Below are 14,655 nucleotides of genomic sequence, written 5' to 3'. Positions count from 1 at the left end.
GAGATTTGGGGGTTATTTGTTACTGTAGCAAAACTTCTCCCATCCTGATCATGCCATGACACACCAGATGGGATCCTTTGATTTCAGGAAAACCTCTAGCTAACTGGAGAGTGCCAGACAAATGCTAGTTGCTCACATACACAAGCACCAATGGAGTATAAATAATTTTTTTGAGTTTTTATCAGCTCTGTCCTCTGTGGAATTCAGCTCATAAAGAGATGGCTGAAAATTCCAGTTATCATATCCACACAAGAAAAAGTCATCTCTTTCCATGTCTCTTTCATAGAGAATGAAAATTTCCCAGAAGCTCTGTTGAAGCTTCTATAGCATTTGTTGTTAGTACTGTCGAGTCAATTATGACTCCTAGAGATCCTGTGTACAGCAGAGTGGAACCCTGACTGGTCTTTTTGTGCCATCCGCTCATCTTACAGCACTGTATCAGACAATGCTCTACTGCTATTCATAGGGTTTTCGTGGCCAATTTTTTCAGAAGTGGGTGGCCAGGTCCTTCTTCCCAGTCTGTCTTAGTCTGGAAGCTCCGCTGAAAGCTGTCCACCGTGGGTGACCCTGCTGGTATTTGAAATACCAATGGCATAGCTTTCAGCATCACAGCAACATGCAGCTGCCACAGCGTGACAACCAGCAGACAGGTGGTGTGGTTTCCTAACCAGGAAACGAACCCGGGCCTCAGTGGTGGGAGTGCCGAATCTTAATCTATTAGACCACCAGGGCTGGCTTTCTGTAACATATAATAATAATGAAAAACATGGGCTATGGTGGAGTCACACAGTCTGAGTCTAAATCCTGACTCTCTCGTATCCTGGGTGATTTGAGGCAAGAGGCTTAATCTCAGTTTCTGCATCTGTAGAATAGGAATAACAATAGGACCTAACTCAATGGATCACTGCCAGGAATAAATGAGTTAGTACATGTAAGGGTTTGGGACAAATACCTGATGCATAGTACACACTCTATACATGTGGACATCTGACATGTTCTTGGTCTCCCATCTTATAGTTTTTAATTACAAATCTTCTAATATCATGAGTCCCATCTTAGTCTCCTTTGCAGCAAATTTATCTGTGGCGAACGTTAACCCAGAGTTAAGAGTTAATTCCAGGGAAAGGAATTCTCGGAAGCATAGTTGCAGCCTAGCTAGACTGACACGAAGCACAGCCCTCACAGGCTGGAAAGGTAGATCTCAGCAGACTGTGCTGCCAGGCCAAGGATTTGGGGGGACGGAGTCAAGTCTTAGAAAATCTTTGTTTTATTTTTAAGTAGAAGAGGCTTGATCAGCTTTGCATTTAAAAAGATCTCTTAGGTGCCAGGATGGAGACTGATTGGTGGTGGGAGACAGGAAGCAGGAAGAACAGACTGTTGCAGTGTTCTGTAATTTGTAAGGTACTGCTCCCAAGCCTTGTGGAACAAGATGAGATAAGAATGCCCAAGCAAACAATTGTTGGGGTAATTTCAGTTCTAATTATCTGTGATACAATACAAAAATAAAATATATGTACACACACCAGATTAAGATACTTTTTTTCAAGAAACATTCAGTCCACTTAATTACCTTCCCCAAATGTGATGTTATTGATTTAATTCTGAATTTTTTCTATTGACAATATAAATGTGTCAAATGATCAGAATAATTCACTTATATTTTCTCCTCATGTACAAGGTAGAAAGAAAGCAATGAAAGACACTTGCATTCACTCTCCTAGAACCAAAAGAGCTTTCTGACTAACAGCTCTAGACTTGTGTATGAATTTCAGTTCTGAAAAATACATTTGGAAGCAAGAGAGATGGAAACACTCACCTCATGGAACAATCCTCTGCACCAAACATCCACGTGCTCCCCTCTCTCCCAGCCTTCCCGGTGGCCTTGTGTGTCTAGTTTTGGCCAATGGACTGTGAACAGATGTGACATGTCCCACATCTGGGCCGAGGCAGCTTGGAGCTGGGGTGCCTTCTTCAGGTTGCTATTCCCCCCCGAGGTGACTTGGAGACGACGAACAACAGAGCTACAAGATGAGGAGGGTTGTCTGATCAGGATGGGACTTCATGTGAGTAGAGAAATGGGTTTTTATTATGAAAATTAATTGGGGATTTGTTACCTCAGCATAGCTTAGCTTGACTAATATCCCTGCCAAAGCCAGTGTCAGGCACTTTCACATGGATTTTCCTCATGGAGTCATCGCAATGAGCCCATGGTAAACAGAGGGCTTGGAAAGGTCATGTAGATTACCTAAGCTCATCTAGTTCGAGGGTGGCACTGATGGAATTTGATATCAGTATGGATCCAAAACACATGATTTTTCTATCCTACCACACCATAACACATCCTATTACTTTCCCACTAACAAATCTAAAGGCTCTGGCTGTGGATGGACAAGAAGCATGGACAAGAATTACTGGGAGGGACACAAAGTTCTAGCTGGTCCACGGTCCTCACCAGGTCTCCAGGTCTTCTGTTTGTCCCTCTGACCTCCCCTTCAATTTCTTTTTTCTTTGAATTCTGAAGGCAAAGTAGCACTGTGGTTAAGAGCATAGATCTCTGGAGCTCTGCCACTCACAAGCTGTGTGACCTTGACCAACATACTTCACCTCCGAAAGCTTCAATTTCCTCATGTGCAAAAATGAGGATGGAAGTACCTACCTCATAGGGTGGTTATAAGGATTAAATGAGATGATGCCTGCAAAGCACTCAGTGTGGGGTCTGGCACATCGGAAGTACTTGGTAAATAGTAGCTAATAAATGTGATAGCCCAAAGCAGCCATTCATTTTAGGTGCAATAGATTATTTGTCCAACAAATGCTTTCTCCGAGACCTAACTGTATAAATGGCCTCTTGTCACAGTGAGACCATAGTTCCAACCTCAGAGGCAAGGGGACATTTTGTCAGCTTGCTTTCCTCTCCCATGCTTAAATTCATGCTTACACTTTATTCCCATTACTCATTGCTATTCTCCTAAAGAGCTCTGGACTTGATGTTGACCTGTTCTTCTAAAAGAGCAGAACTTCTTTTAGAATAGAGGTTCCACATGAATCTCAGGATTCTCAAAATCAGTTCCTCACCTGCAAAATGGGAATGCTAATTTCCACTTTACAGGGTTTATAGGAGGATTAAAGAAAATCCCATAGAAGAAAACCTGTCACACAGTTCCTGGCATGTAACAGGCATTTCACAACTGAGCAATTCGAGTCTCACTGCCTCCGAAGAGAGGCTGGGGCAAGTACCCTGTAGATAATGGTGAAGGGCTCAGCTGTGGGAAATTGTTCTGTGGGACACACATGGGCTTTTTTTTTTTTTTACCGTTATTATTTTTTAATTGTGGCAAGAACATTTATATGAGATCTACCCTCAACAGTTTTTTAGGTGCACAGTTACAGTCATGTGAACTATAGGCACAGTGTTATACAGCAGACCTCTAGAATTTGATCATCTTGCATAACTGAAACTTTGTGCTCACTGAATAACAACTCGTCATTTCCTCCTCCCCCCAGCACCTGGCAACCACCATCCTACTTTCTGTTTCTGTATGTTCGACTATTTTATGTACCTCATATAAGTGGTATCATGCAGTATTCATCTTTCTGTGACTGGCTTATTTCATCCATGTTTCGAATATGGTAGCATTTCCTTCTTTTTTTGATGCTGAATAACATACAGCCTTTTGATAGTCATGAGAGAGAAATTAGCATTTTCTTTTCTCACATATTTAATAATTTTAACTTAAAATTGTACATATAATTTATGTTTACTAGAAAATGTAGAAAATTTAAATAAACCCAAAAAGGGGAAAAAAGAAAACCATCCATAATTTTGACAGCAGAGACACTTAGATAACTTTCCAGACATTTTTCTAGGTGTGCTTTTTTTGTGTGTGAGAAAGATTAGCCCTGAGATAACATCTATTGCCAATCCTCCTCTTTTTGCTGAGGAAGATTGGCCCTGGGCTAACATTCGTGCCCATCTTCTTCTACTTTATATGGGATGCCACCACAGCATGGCTTGACAAGCGGTGCGTTGGTCTGTGCCCGGGATCCAAACCTGTGAACCCAGGGCCGCAAAAGTGGAGCACACAAACTTAACTGCTATGTCACCGGGCCGGCCTGCATTATTTTTTTTTTAAATATCATAACGTATACTGCTTTATAATCTGCTTTTTGCCCTTACCTATGTTTTGAATCTATCTTCCCACATCAGTAAGTATCTATAACCAGTTACTACAATAACTGCATAATATTCCACTGTATGGATATAGGTTGGACTATAGGTGGTTTCCAGTTCCTTGCTATTATAAGCACACTGTGATCCTCAATGCTGAAATAATCACAAGGCAAAGCTTTATTAGCTCTGTTGTCTAATTCCTGTCCCCACTCCTGAATTCCTTGCTTGTCCCTATTATAAATAATTAAAATCTTTCCCAGGTAAACCCACCTAATTATATATTAATGATTCCTAAGTCAAAAGATAGAGATCTTTTGCTGAGATTAATTACAACAGAGACAGTTGTTCACAAAAACCCAATCCTTATTTCATATCAGAAACAACACATTATGGGCCTGCCCCGTGGCTTAGCAGTTAAGCGCGTGCGGTCCGCTACTGGCGGCCTGGGTTCGGATCCCGGGCGCGCACCGACACACTGCTTCTCCGGCCATGCTGAGGCTGCGTCCCACATGCAGCAACTAGAAGGATGTGCAACTATGACATACAACTATCTACTGGGGCTTTGGGGGAAAAAAAGGAGGAGGATTGGCAATAGATGTTAGCTCAGGGCTGGTCTTCCTCAGCAAAAAGAGGAGGATTAGCATGGATGTTAGCTCAGGGCTGATCTTCCTCACAAAAAAAAAGAGAAACAACACATTAATCTACAGACTGATCTTCACAGACCAGAATGATCTTTTACAACAAACAGATGTCATGCAGGGTCTTCTTAGGTAAGATGAGATTACATCATTACTTAATAATTCAGATAGGGGAAAATGAGTTCCAAAATAAGGGAATTTGCCTGCAAAAGCAGTTTCTAAATCATAAACAATGTTGCAAAGTGAACAAGGCATGAGATGGAGGCAGACAAAATGAGGTGAATGTTGGCGTTGACCCTTATTTGTTGTGTGCTCTTGAGCAATTTACTTCTCTGAGCCCCAGCCTCTTTATTTGTACAATACTTTATTAATATCTACTGCCGGGTTGTTGTAAAGACTAAAATGATCATAGATAACACCAGCTTTCAGTTTTTTGGCCACAAATTGATAGAGAAAGAGAGTAAATTCCCCTCTTCCCATGCAGAAAGCAACAGAAGGGCACCAGGAATGAAATTTCCCCTCTTTAACTGTTAAGACATGGAGAACAGCTACAATCAAAGCCCTCTCCAACTTAGGAGAAACTGTCTCTTAGTCCAATTCCAGCTTTGATATCTCAGGCCAGCAGAGATCTCCATTAATAAGGTGGCCAGAGAATGTACATCCACATGGGGACACTTTCAAGACTTAACTGGGGCACTATAAATAGTCAGCAGGGACAACAGGTGCAAACTTGAGCTCTCCCAGATAGAATGGGCACCCTAGTATCAACCAGATAATGACCAGCCTACATGGAGCAAGTGGAAAAATCAGGTCATTTAATTTCAAAGTCTTCATCTACGTTGTCTCAGTTGTCCTCCACATGATCAAGAAAAAATAATTCAGTCACAGACTGAAGTATGCACAAGGTTTATTTGGCTTGTCCAGAAGGACCGTTTGGCATCATCTCTTTCAATTGTCAGTTCTGTTATCAGTCTTCTTCTCAGAGGTAAGCAAACTTTTTTCTCTCCCCCATAAATCTTGTTGTTCAATTTCATAAAATTCGTGGTATAGTTTTCCATTTATTTGACATTTTTTTTACACATCCATTATATGCCTAAAATTACAGGAACTACAAAGATGGCTGAGCCATATTCTCTGCTGTCAAGAAACTCACAGTTAAGCCAGGGAGACAAAGAGGGAAGCTGTCCATGAAAATGTACTGTGTGAAAAATTCCAACATGGAGATATGTGCAAAGCTCTATGGGGCACAGAGAAGAGGGTGATTAACTCTTCCCCAGAAGGCTTCACAGAAATGGTACTGTTTAAGGCATCTTAAATAATATTTTTTGAGTGAAGAAGTACAGAAAGTACCTTCTACGAGCAAATTGAAGGAGCTTTGAGAGAGTGGAATGTGTGAGAATTGCTGACGATACAGTGGCTGGAGCCTGCTGTGAAACAGGGAGACAAGTTGGCCTCCAAATTCCCTCTGGGCTCTCTACAATGCTCTTCAGCAGTGGAAATCTAAACTGAGCAGTCTTCTAGCTCCTACCACCTCTCTAACAAAACACTCAACGGCCTTGGAACTTCTCAGAAAACTCCAACACATTTGCTTTGAACTTCTTGAGCAGTAACGCTACTATCTTTCTCAATTTCTTAAAATGTTTGTGTGTACATGTGTAGATGCCACACGCCCACTAAACTCTACCAAATTTTTGCCATGATTTTGTACCAATTAAAACTTTGTGAAGAGATACCATATTCTGACTTTTAAAACACCTATAAGTGATTTTTGGAAGAATTTTTCCTTATAGAATTCAAAACTGGTCTATTCATATGGGGAACCAATGTGAGAGCAAGACATCGTGCCTACACTGAGTTTGCATTCTTTTAAAAGTGTTTTTCTGGTATCACTTCTGTAGGGTACAAAAAAAAAACAGAGTGATTCTAGATAATTCTGACCTCTTTAGAAGGCAACAAATGTTGCATTTGATTCAAAACAATTCCTGTGTTTAAAAAAAAAAAAAAAGTGAGAAAATGAGCAGTCTAGCCATATGGAGATGAGATGACTCAAAGGCAGCCTCATCTAGGAGGGCCCCCTTACTCACCACCAGAGGGAGTGCTGTAATGGAGAGCAGAGCGGTGTGTCCAGGTCAGTGGATTGCGGATGGAGGCGAGGGGCAACAGGCTGTCCCAGAGTCTTGCAATGGGCCTCTATTACGCCTCTTGCTTATAAGTGACAGAAAATCAATTCAAACTGGGTTCAAGAAAAATAACTTTTAAAGGATTTATCAGATATCTTAGTTGAAAAAGTCAGGGGTAGGACGGATCAGACATGCCTGAATATAGATACTCAAAGAACATCATTGAAAGGTGTCTCTTTCTATCTCTCAGCTCTGCTTTCTTATTTGTTGGCTTCATTCTCAAGGAGGCTCTCCCATCATGCTGACAAAAGGGTTGTCCTGGTTCATATCTTTACAGCTCAGCAACCTTAATGGAAAGAAAGGCTCTCTGCCAAAAGTTCCAGTGAAGTCCTAGGATTGAGTCTCATTACACCAACATGGGTCATGTGTCAATACCTCAACCAATCATCATGTGCAGGGAGTGAAATAAGCTGATTTCACTTATTATTATTACCCAGGTTGAATCATCCTGGATCTCAGATGAGGGAGATGGAGGGTAGGACGCAGGTGACTCCATTTGGGCCTGGTAGGCTGAGAGATAGGGAGCAATGGTTCACAGTGCTATGGCAGTGTCTGGCTCACTCTTTCCCAAATCTGCTTTCTCTTCTTCTAGATACACCTTCTTTTTTTTTTTTTTTTAAAGATTTTATTTATTTATTTTTCCCCCAAAGCCCCAGTGGATAGTTGTCTGTCATAGCTGCACATCCTTCTAGTTGCTGTATGTGGGATGCGGCCTCAGCATGGCCAGAGGAGCGGTGCGTCGGTGCGCGCCCAGGATCCGAACCCGGGCCGCCGGCAGCAGAGCACGCACACTTAACCACTAAGCCACGGGGCCGGCCCTAGATACACCTTCTAATCATAGTTTTCAGCCTTGTTAACAGTTGGATGTCACCATGTGGCTGAGTTCTAGCTAACGGAAGAGGAGAAGAAGTAATACATATTGCTTCTAGACCCATCAAAACCTCCCAGTGCACTTTGGAAGCTATGAATAGAAGATGGTGAACACACAAAACGGAAGGAGGCTGGGTTCCTAAATCTTTACTGCTTGGAGGAAAGCTGCCCACCAAAGGGGAACACCCATTACGGATATCCTATCATGTTTGAAACATTATGCATTGGGGGATTTGTTTGTTATAGCTGCTCACATAATCTTAACTAAAAGAGATGCAAACATCAAAAAAGGGGGATTTGTAAACTGAGCAGGCAAAAATAGCTCATGTCTACTACAAAGCTTCTTTGTGATCGGTGCTGGAAATTTCAGACATCCTGATGGGTTTAATCAGTCAGTAACCATGGCCTGATAGACACACTGGCCAAGGATTCAGAAGACATGGGTTCAAGGCCCGACTCTGCCACTGATAGCTGTCTGACCCTGGATATGTCACTTCTCTCTGACCCCCAGTTTCTTCATCTGCCAGATGGCAGTCACAATACCTGCTTGACTGCCTGACTGTGAGAATCAAATACAATTACGCTAGTTAAAGTATGATGTAGACTATAAAGCAATGGGCTGGCCTGGAAACAAACTGGAAAACATGCTGATTCAGCCTCTCAGAAAAATATTTTTTCCCATTCAGAACCATAAAAATTAAAATCAGGAAGAAAAAAATTAAGCAAAATATACATCCTGCCCTAGGGAGAGAGAACAACACAGTAGTGGCCGAGTCTGCTCTAAGACAAGCTTGAAGGCTCCCTCCTTCCTCCTGTACTCGCTTTCCACTCCCTCAAACCCAATCCACTACTCAGAAGATTGTTTGTTTATGTTTTCCAAAGCTGGCCACTCCCGGGCCTCTTCCCCTCTCTCTTAGACTAGTAAAATCCAGTCCAGTCCACCTTCTACAAAGCTTCTTAGTGATCTTTCCAAAAACACAATTATGTCATTACTCTGGGCCCAGAAACCTCTGTTTTTAATCCTGAATCCAAGACGCAAGAAGCCCTTTTGGCATGGTTTTTGGGACCCCTCACAATCTGGTCTCAACCTACCCTTTTTAGTCTTATTATCTCCAGTTCAGGTCGAGCTGACCTTCTCTCCATTCCCTGGATGTTCCAGCTGCTTTCAAGACTGTTATCTGTGCCTGACAGCACAGAGGTCCAGGCAGCCAATGGAGATGAGGGAGCTCAGGAGATCCCAGCTGGAGATATATCCTGGGAATATCTCTATAGAAGTAAGAACTGAAAACCTGGAGCTGGGAGTAGATAGTGTAGGTGGAGAAGAGAAGGGAAGAGGAGAAGAGGGAAAGAGAAGTGAGAGGAAGGGAGGGAGGGGAATTTCAGGAAGACTTATGTTGGGGTGGGACTGTGAGCTAAAGGAGGAAGCTCCAAGACAGAAGATGAATAAAAAGACTTTGGTGTGAAGGAGGAAGCAGAAAAGGGAAGCAACACAGAGCAGAGGGAAAGAGAAAGTGACAAGAAGGAGGAAGGGTCACCAGCATTAAACACTGCAGGGAGGTCAGAGGGGCAAGGATAGAGTAGAAATATGTCCCTGGAACTGGACAGCACAGAGTCAGAGAGTGTCTTTTCAGTGGAACAGCTGGGGTGGGGACCAGCCTGCGGGGGGTTCAGGGATGAGGAGGAGGTGAGGAAAAGGAGGCAGTGGGAGGAGTGACCCTTTTGAGAAGAATGGCTTGAGGTTACCTGAGCCAACTCCCTAAAAACTAACCCATTGTGCCTGGCCCCTGTGGTGGGGAGAGGCTCTCTGCCTGACCTGTGGAGAGTTCAGCAGCCACCACCTGTTTCTGATGGCCCAGCCAGGCTGCTGTAGCATGAGCCGGTTTCTCCAGCATTTGAAAGGAACCGAACAACAGGTGCTGAAATCCCATCTACTTCAAAGCTTCCTCCTTCACTCACCTGGCACACAAATCCCTTCCACCATGAGCTCCTGGAGACCACGCCCACAGCGTGCTAAACAGAAGCCCTACCCAGTGATGACCATCGACAGGATGCAGATGAGCACAAGATTTAAGGGCATCAAAACATGGTTCCTTGGGGCCGGCCCAGTGGCATAGTTGTTAGGTTCACATGCTCTGCTTCAGCGGCCCGGGGTTCGCAGGTTCGGAACCACGGGCATGGACCTACACACCACTCAACAAAGCCATGCTGTGGCAGCGTCCCATATGCAAAATGGACGAAGATTGGCATGGATGTTAGCTCAGCAACAATCTTCCTCAAGCAAAAAGAGGAAGATTGGCAACAGATGTTAGCTCGGGGCCAATCTTCCTCACCAAAAAACCCCCCAAAAAAGAAAAAAAACATGGTTCCTCTAAGTAGCAACTTTGTGACCTTCAGCCAGAAACATCTGAGTCTCAGTTTCTTCATCCATCAAATGACAACAGTTCTTACTCTAGAGGGCAGATGTGAGGATCAAATCAGAAACTGGATGTTAAACCTCAGGGAAAATTGCAAAGCTTTCCATGAGGGTTCATTATTAACAATTTTCTGATCCTGGAAATGCACATTTGCCTAGAGTTTGTCAAGCATTTCATCCTCAGCTCCTCACTTTCTCTCACAGTCCACATCCAAAGCATCAAAAGTCCCATCGGCTGTACCACAAATCCAACCGTTTCTCCCCACCTCTGCTGCTGTCTTTGTAGCCCAGACTGGCATCACTGATCTCTTGGAAAATTGCAAGAGCTGTGCCGTTGGTCTTAGGCCTTACACGCCTACATTCCCACTGTCTCCCTTCTCTCAAAGCAGCCAGAATGGCCTTTTTCAAAATGTAGCCAGATCATGTCATCCTTCCCTCAAAACACTCCAATGGCTTCTCATTGTGTGTAGAAAAAAATCCAGAGTCCCTGCCACGCCCTGTGAGGCTGCCCATGACCTGCCCCCCATTGTCCAGAGGCTTCTTGTGCTCCCTGACCACACCACACTTGTTCCCACTCCGAGGCTTCTGTTCTCATGTGTGACTCACTCCCTTATCTGATTCGAGTCTTTGCTCAAACAGCACCTCCCCAGAGAGGTCTTCCTAACTATTCTGTTTCAAAGAGCTCCCGAGGCCCAGCACCCAGCCCCGCCCCCAGCTCTTTCATTCTTTATCCCTTTATCCTGGTGGATCTGTCTTTGCAGAGCACTGAACTCGTGTTCGTTTGTTTATTAACTATTCCTCCCAGTCGATTGTAAATTTTGTTGCAACAAGGGCTTTTCTCTGTCTTGTTATCCTCAACACCTAGAATATTGCCTGACAGGTGATAGGTCCTTAATAAATATCTGTTGAATGAAAGAATGAATGAATGTTCTTCCCACATGTGTCTAGGTCAGCAGTGTCCTGAATTCTGTCCAGCCCACTTCACACAACCCACCTCCACATCCAAGTAGATGGCTTCCGCTAAGCCCCTGATCCTGGCAATCTTGACTCCTTGAAAGGGAAGAGAAAGCGCAAGTTGCTTAATTTGATCCATGGAACTGTTTTCACCAGTATCGGTTTAATCTTTTGAGTGGCAGCAAAAGGTGCAATATTTTACTTATTATCTTTTTTTTAGGACTTTATTTTTTAGAGCCGTTTTAGGTTCACAGCAAAATTGAAAGGAGTGGTACATTTGTTATAGTTGATGAACCTACATTGACACATCATTATCACCCAAAGTCCATAGTTTACATTAGGGTTCACTCTCGGTGTTGTACATTCTATGAGTTTGGACAAATGTATAATGACATGTATCCACCATATGGTATCATATAGAGTAGTTTCACTGCCCTAAAAACCCTGTGATCCACCTATTCATCCCTCCCTCCCACTGAGAAGTGGATACATTCTCGTCGTAAAACATTCCAACAACACAGTTATAGAGATGGTAAGTAATAAAAGCGTCTTCCTTTTACCCACACTCTTCCAATCCCTCTCCACATCCCCCACCAGAAACTATTGTCCACGGTCTGATGTGTTTCCTTCAGGACCTTTTCTATGCATTACACACACACATAACTACACATACCTAAATCTCCCTTTTTAAAAATGGCATCATACTGTGCGTTATGTTGCAATTTCCTCTTTTACTTAGCAATACATCTTATGGATCTTTCCATGTCAGCTCATCAAGACCATCTGCATCCTTTTTAGTGGCTGCCTAGTATTCCCTAGTACAGATATAATCGTACTTTATTTGATGCTCTGTGGAACATACAGGCCAGCTCCCACTTTTGGCTATTACAAACATCAGTACAACAAACATCCCTGTACATACAACATAGAACACTCATATATTTCTATAGAAGAGATGCATAACAGACAAAAAGACGGTCTCAGTCAACAACACGCATAAACATTTAAAAATGGAAATAATTATACTATAGAATAATCTTTTATTAAGAGACCAATAACACAATTTCCCAAAGACTGAATATAAAATATAATGATGGGGAGAGGGAATTAACACTTAATAACGGCCTCTGGAACTCTCCCTGGATATCTCCCATTAAATCTTACTGAAACCGGCAAACAGCCATTGATGATTAAACAGCTAGTAACTATGGGGGATTGGAATTTGCGAACTCAAATTGAATGACATTCATTTGCCAATTCTGCTTGAATGACATTTTGACACCCACCCCCACTAACTGACCAAAGGAGTTTGGGATGGGAGGCCTGCCCCCAGAAACGGCCATTACTATAGATATCTCCGGGTACCTGGGTGGGTTGTGCTAAGCCCATTCTTAGTTCTAGTTACCCTATGAGAGACATTTACATTTGCAAAGAAAACCTCCATTTGTAAAGGCACCTTCTTCCCTGCACCAGGAAGAAGGCGGGGATGGTCTCACCTAGAAACTTATCAGAATGGGAGGTGAGGACTTAAATCTGCGTGATAAACTTACTCATTGTTAACTGTGCTGTTTGGGCAATATGCTATCTGACTCCCACTAGGTTCCTATAGATGACATCTCCCTGGAGCCTGGGTTACCATGGTACTGGGTGTTTGAGCTATTTTTTTTTTCGGGAACTGAACCCCTTGTCCACTTCAGGCTGGATTGAGACCACCAACCCATCAACTGGGCCCTTTTGACTGCAAGAGGTTGGAACTCCATCCTCACGGCATGGTAATGCCGCCATTCTGTGAACATGCGTCCCATGGAGAAACATGAAGCCTGACTATGCTTGCGCAGATCATCAATTACCTCATCTCTCCTCACCTCCAATCATTTCAGACCACCTTGCCCCCTTCCCCATAAATACCCCTGAGTCCCTATTTTCAGGGAGGCGGATTTGAGACTTGTTCTCCCGTTTTCCTCACTTGGCTGCCTTGTGATTAAACCCTCTCTCTCTCTGCAATCTTGTCGTCTCGGTGATTGGCTTTCTGGGCAGCAGGCAAAAACGGACCTGGTGTGGTAACGTTACAACCACTCTGCAGGATGGGTATTATGCCTGCCCCATGAAACTTGAGGATACGGAGGCTCAGAGAGTTGACGTGGCACGCCCAAAGTCCCCCAACTATTGAGTGGCAGAGCTGTGACCCACACCAAGCCCATTTACAAGGCCCATCACCTTGCCAACAAACCACGGGTTTTTCTTCTCTCTCTCCTTTCTCTGCTCAAAAGAAGAAAAATTTGTTTCTGAAACTCGCTGACCTACAATCATTCACTCCGAGTCATTGGTTTTCTCACCTAAAAAGCAGCCTCCTGCTTTATTGCTCATCATGAAACCAAGAGGACCATCCAGAGGGCGTGTGTCCTTTCCCAGGAGGAAGGAGAAAGGTTCTTTTGTGAGGCTGTCTCCTACCCAGGAGAAGCCATTCACAACTGTCCCAGCTTCACCTGGTGCCTGGGGTTCTCGGAGCTCTGCCTGGTCCTGGAGAGGGTGCTGATCCACAGAACCTGTGGGTGTAGCCAAAGGAAGCAAACACTTTCTCAGTAACAAAGGAGGCTCCAAGATGTCTTGATAGCTTTGCTCAAATGGCTAAAAGAAAAACAGGAAAGGCAAGGGGCCAAACCTGCATCCATGAAGACACCCACAGTTGGGGGTCTAGGAACAAGGGTAGTATAAAGGAAAGAGCTAGGAAGTGGCCAAATATGCAGAAGCAGAGGTCTTGGAGTCACGAGGCCCCAGCAGGACGTGGCTGGAAGGGGCCTGAAAGGTCTGCCAGTCTAACTTCACAGCCAAAGCTCGCGCATCTTCTGCAGCTTCCCAGCCAAGAGTCGGGCCCTCCTGCCCTTGGATCCCTCACTTACGTGGAGCGCATCGCTGCCCCAAACACGGAGGTCCACCTTTGCACATCTCTGCCTGTTAGAGAGCCCTTCCTTCTAGTGTTCTGAAATCTGTCCGCTTTTCTTCCACCCACTGGTTCTGGGTCCACTCCCTCGAGACCCCACAGAACAAGTCCAGTCCTGCTTCCCAGAGAGACAGCCCTTCCAGCCCTGAGAAATGCCCAAATGCCCCAGCGTCTGTGAAACCTTCACAGCAGGTCTGAAGGAGGCTGCGGGATAGAAGCTTTCTCTTCTTAACAAACAGGTCTAGCCTTTCTGGTTAGGAGAGCTGTCTGGACAAAGAAAACCAATCCCTCTTGTCTTCTGAATCTGCAGCCGGATGGGAAGGGAACAATAGCCCCGGGAGAAGTGGGGGGAGGACCTGACTCTTCACATCTTAATGAAGGTGTGAACTTTGAAGCTTTATTATGAGCACTTGAAAGCCTACCCCTGGTTAAGCTCCTTTCAGCTGCTCACAGTCACCCTGGATAATGAGGCCACAGCTGTGTGGGAA

The 14,655-nt window shown here is 44.1% G+C and overlaps 1 long non-coding RNA gene across 1 annotated transcript; it reads right to left on the bottom strand.

Moving 5' to 3' along the window:
* Nucleotides 1-1,822: 1,822 nt before the first annotated feature.
* LOC147913240 (uncharacterized) lies at nucleotides 1,823-14,382 on the bottom strand. The gene is made up of 4 exons (XR_015549028.1): nucleotides 14,127-14,382; nucleotides 13,563-13,772; nucleotides 11,267-11,322; nucleotides 1,823-2,021 (listed from the first exon to the last, which is right to left on the bottom strand). It is a non-coding gene; the product is annotated as an uncharacterized LOC147913240 (long non-coding RNA).
* Between the last annotated feature and the right edge of the window lie 273 nt (nucleotides 14,383-14,655).

Source organism: Ceratotherium simum, chromosome 29 (genome assembly GCF_057802395.1).
Source record: "Ceratotherium simum simum isolate JZ-2026a chromosome 29, ASM5780239v1, whole genome shotgun sequence".
Lineage (NCBI taxonomy): Eukaryota > Metazoa > Chordata > Mammalia > Perissodactyla > Rhinocerotidae > Ceratotherium > Ceratotherium simum.
Note: the sequence above shows the minus strand (reverse complement) of the source record. Positions and strands in the feature narration are given on the sequence as shown.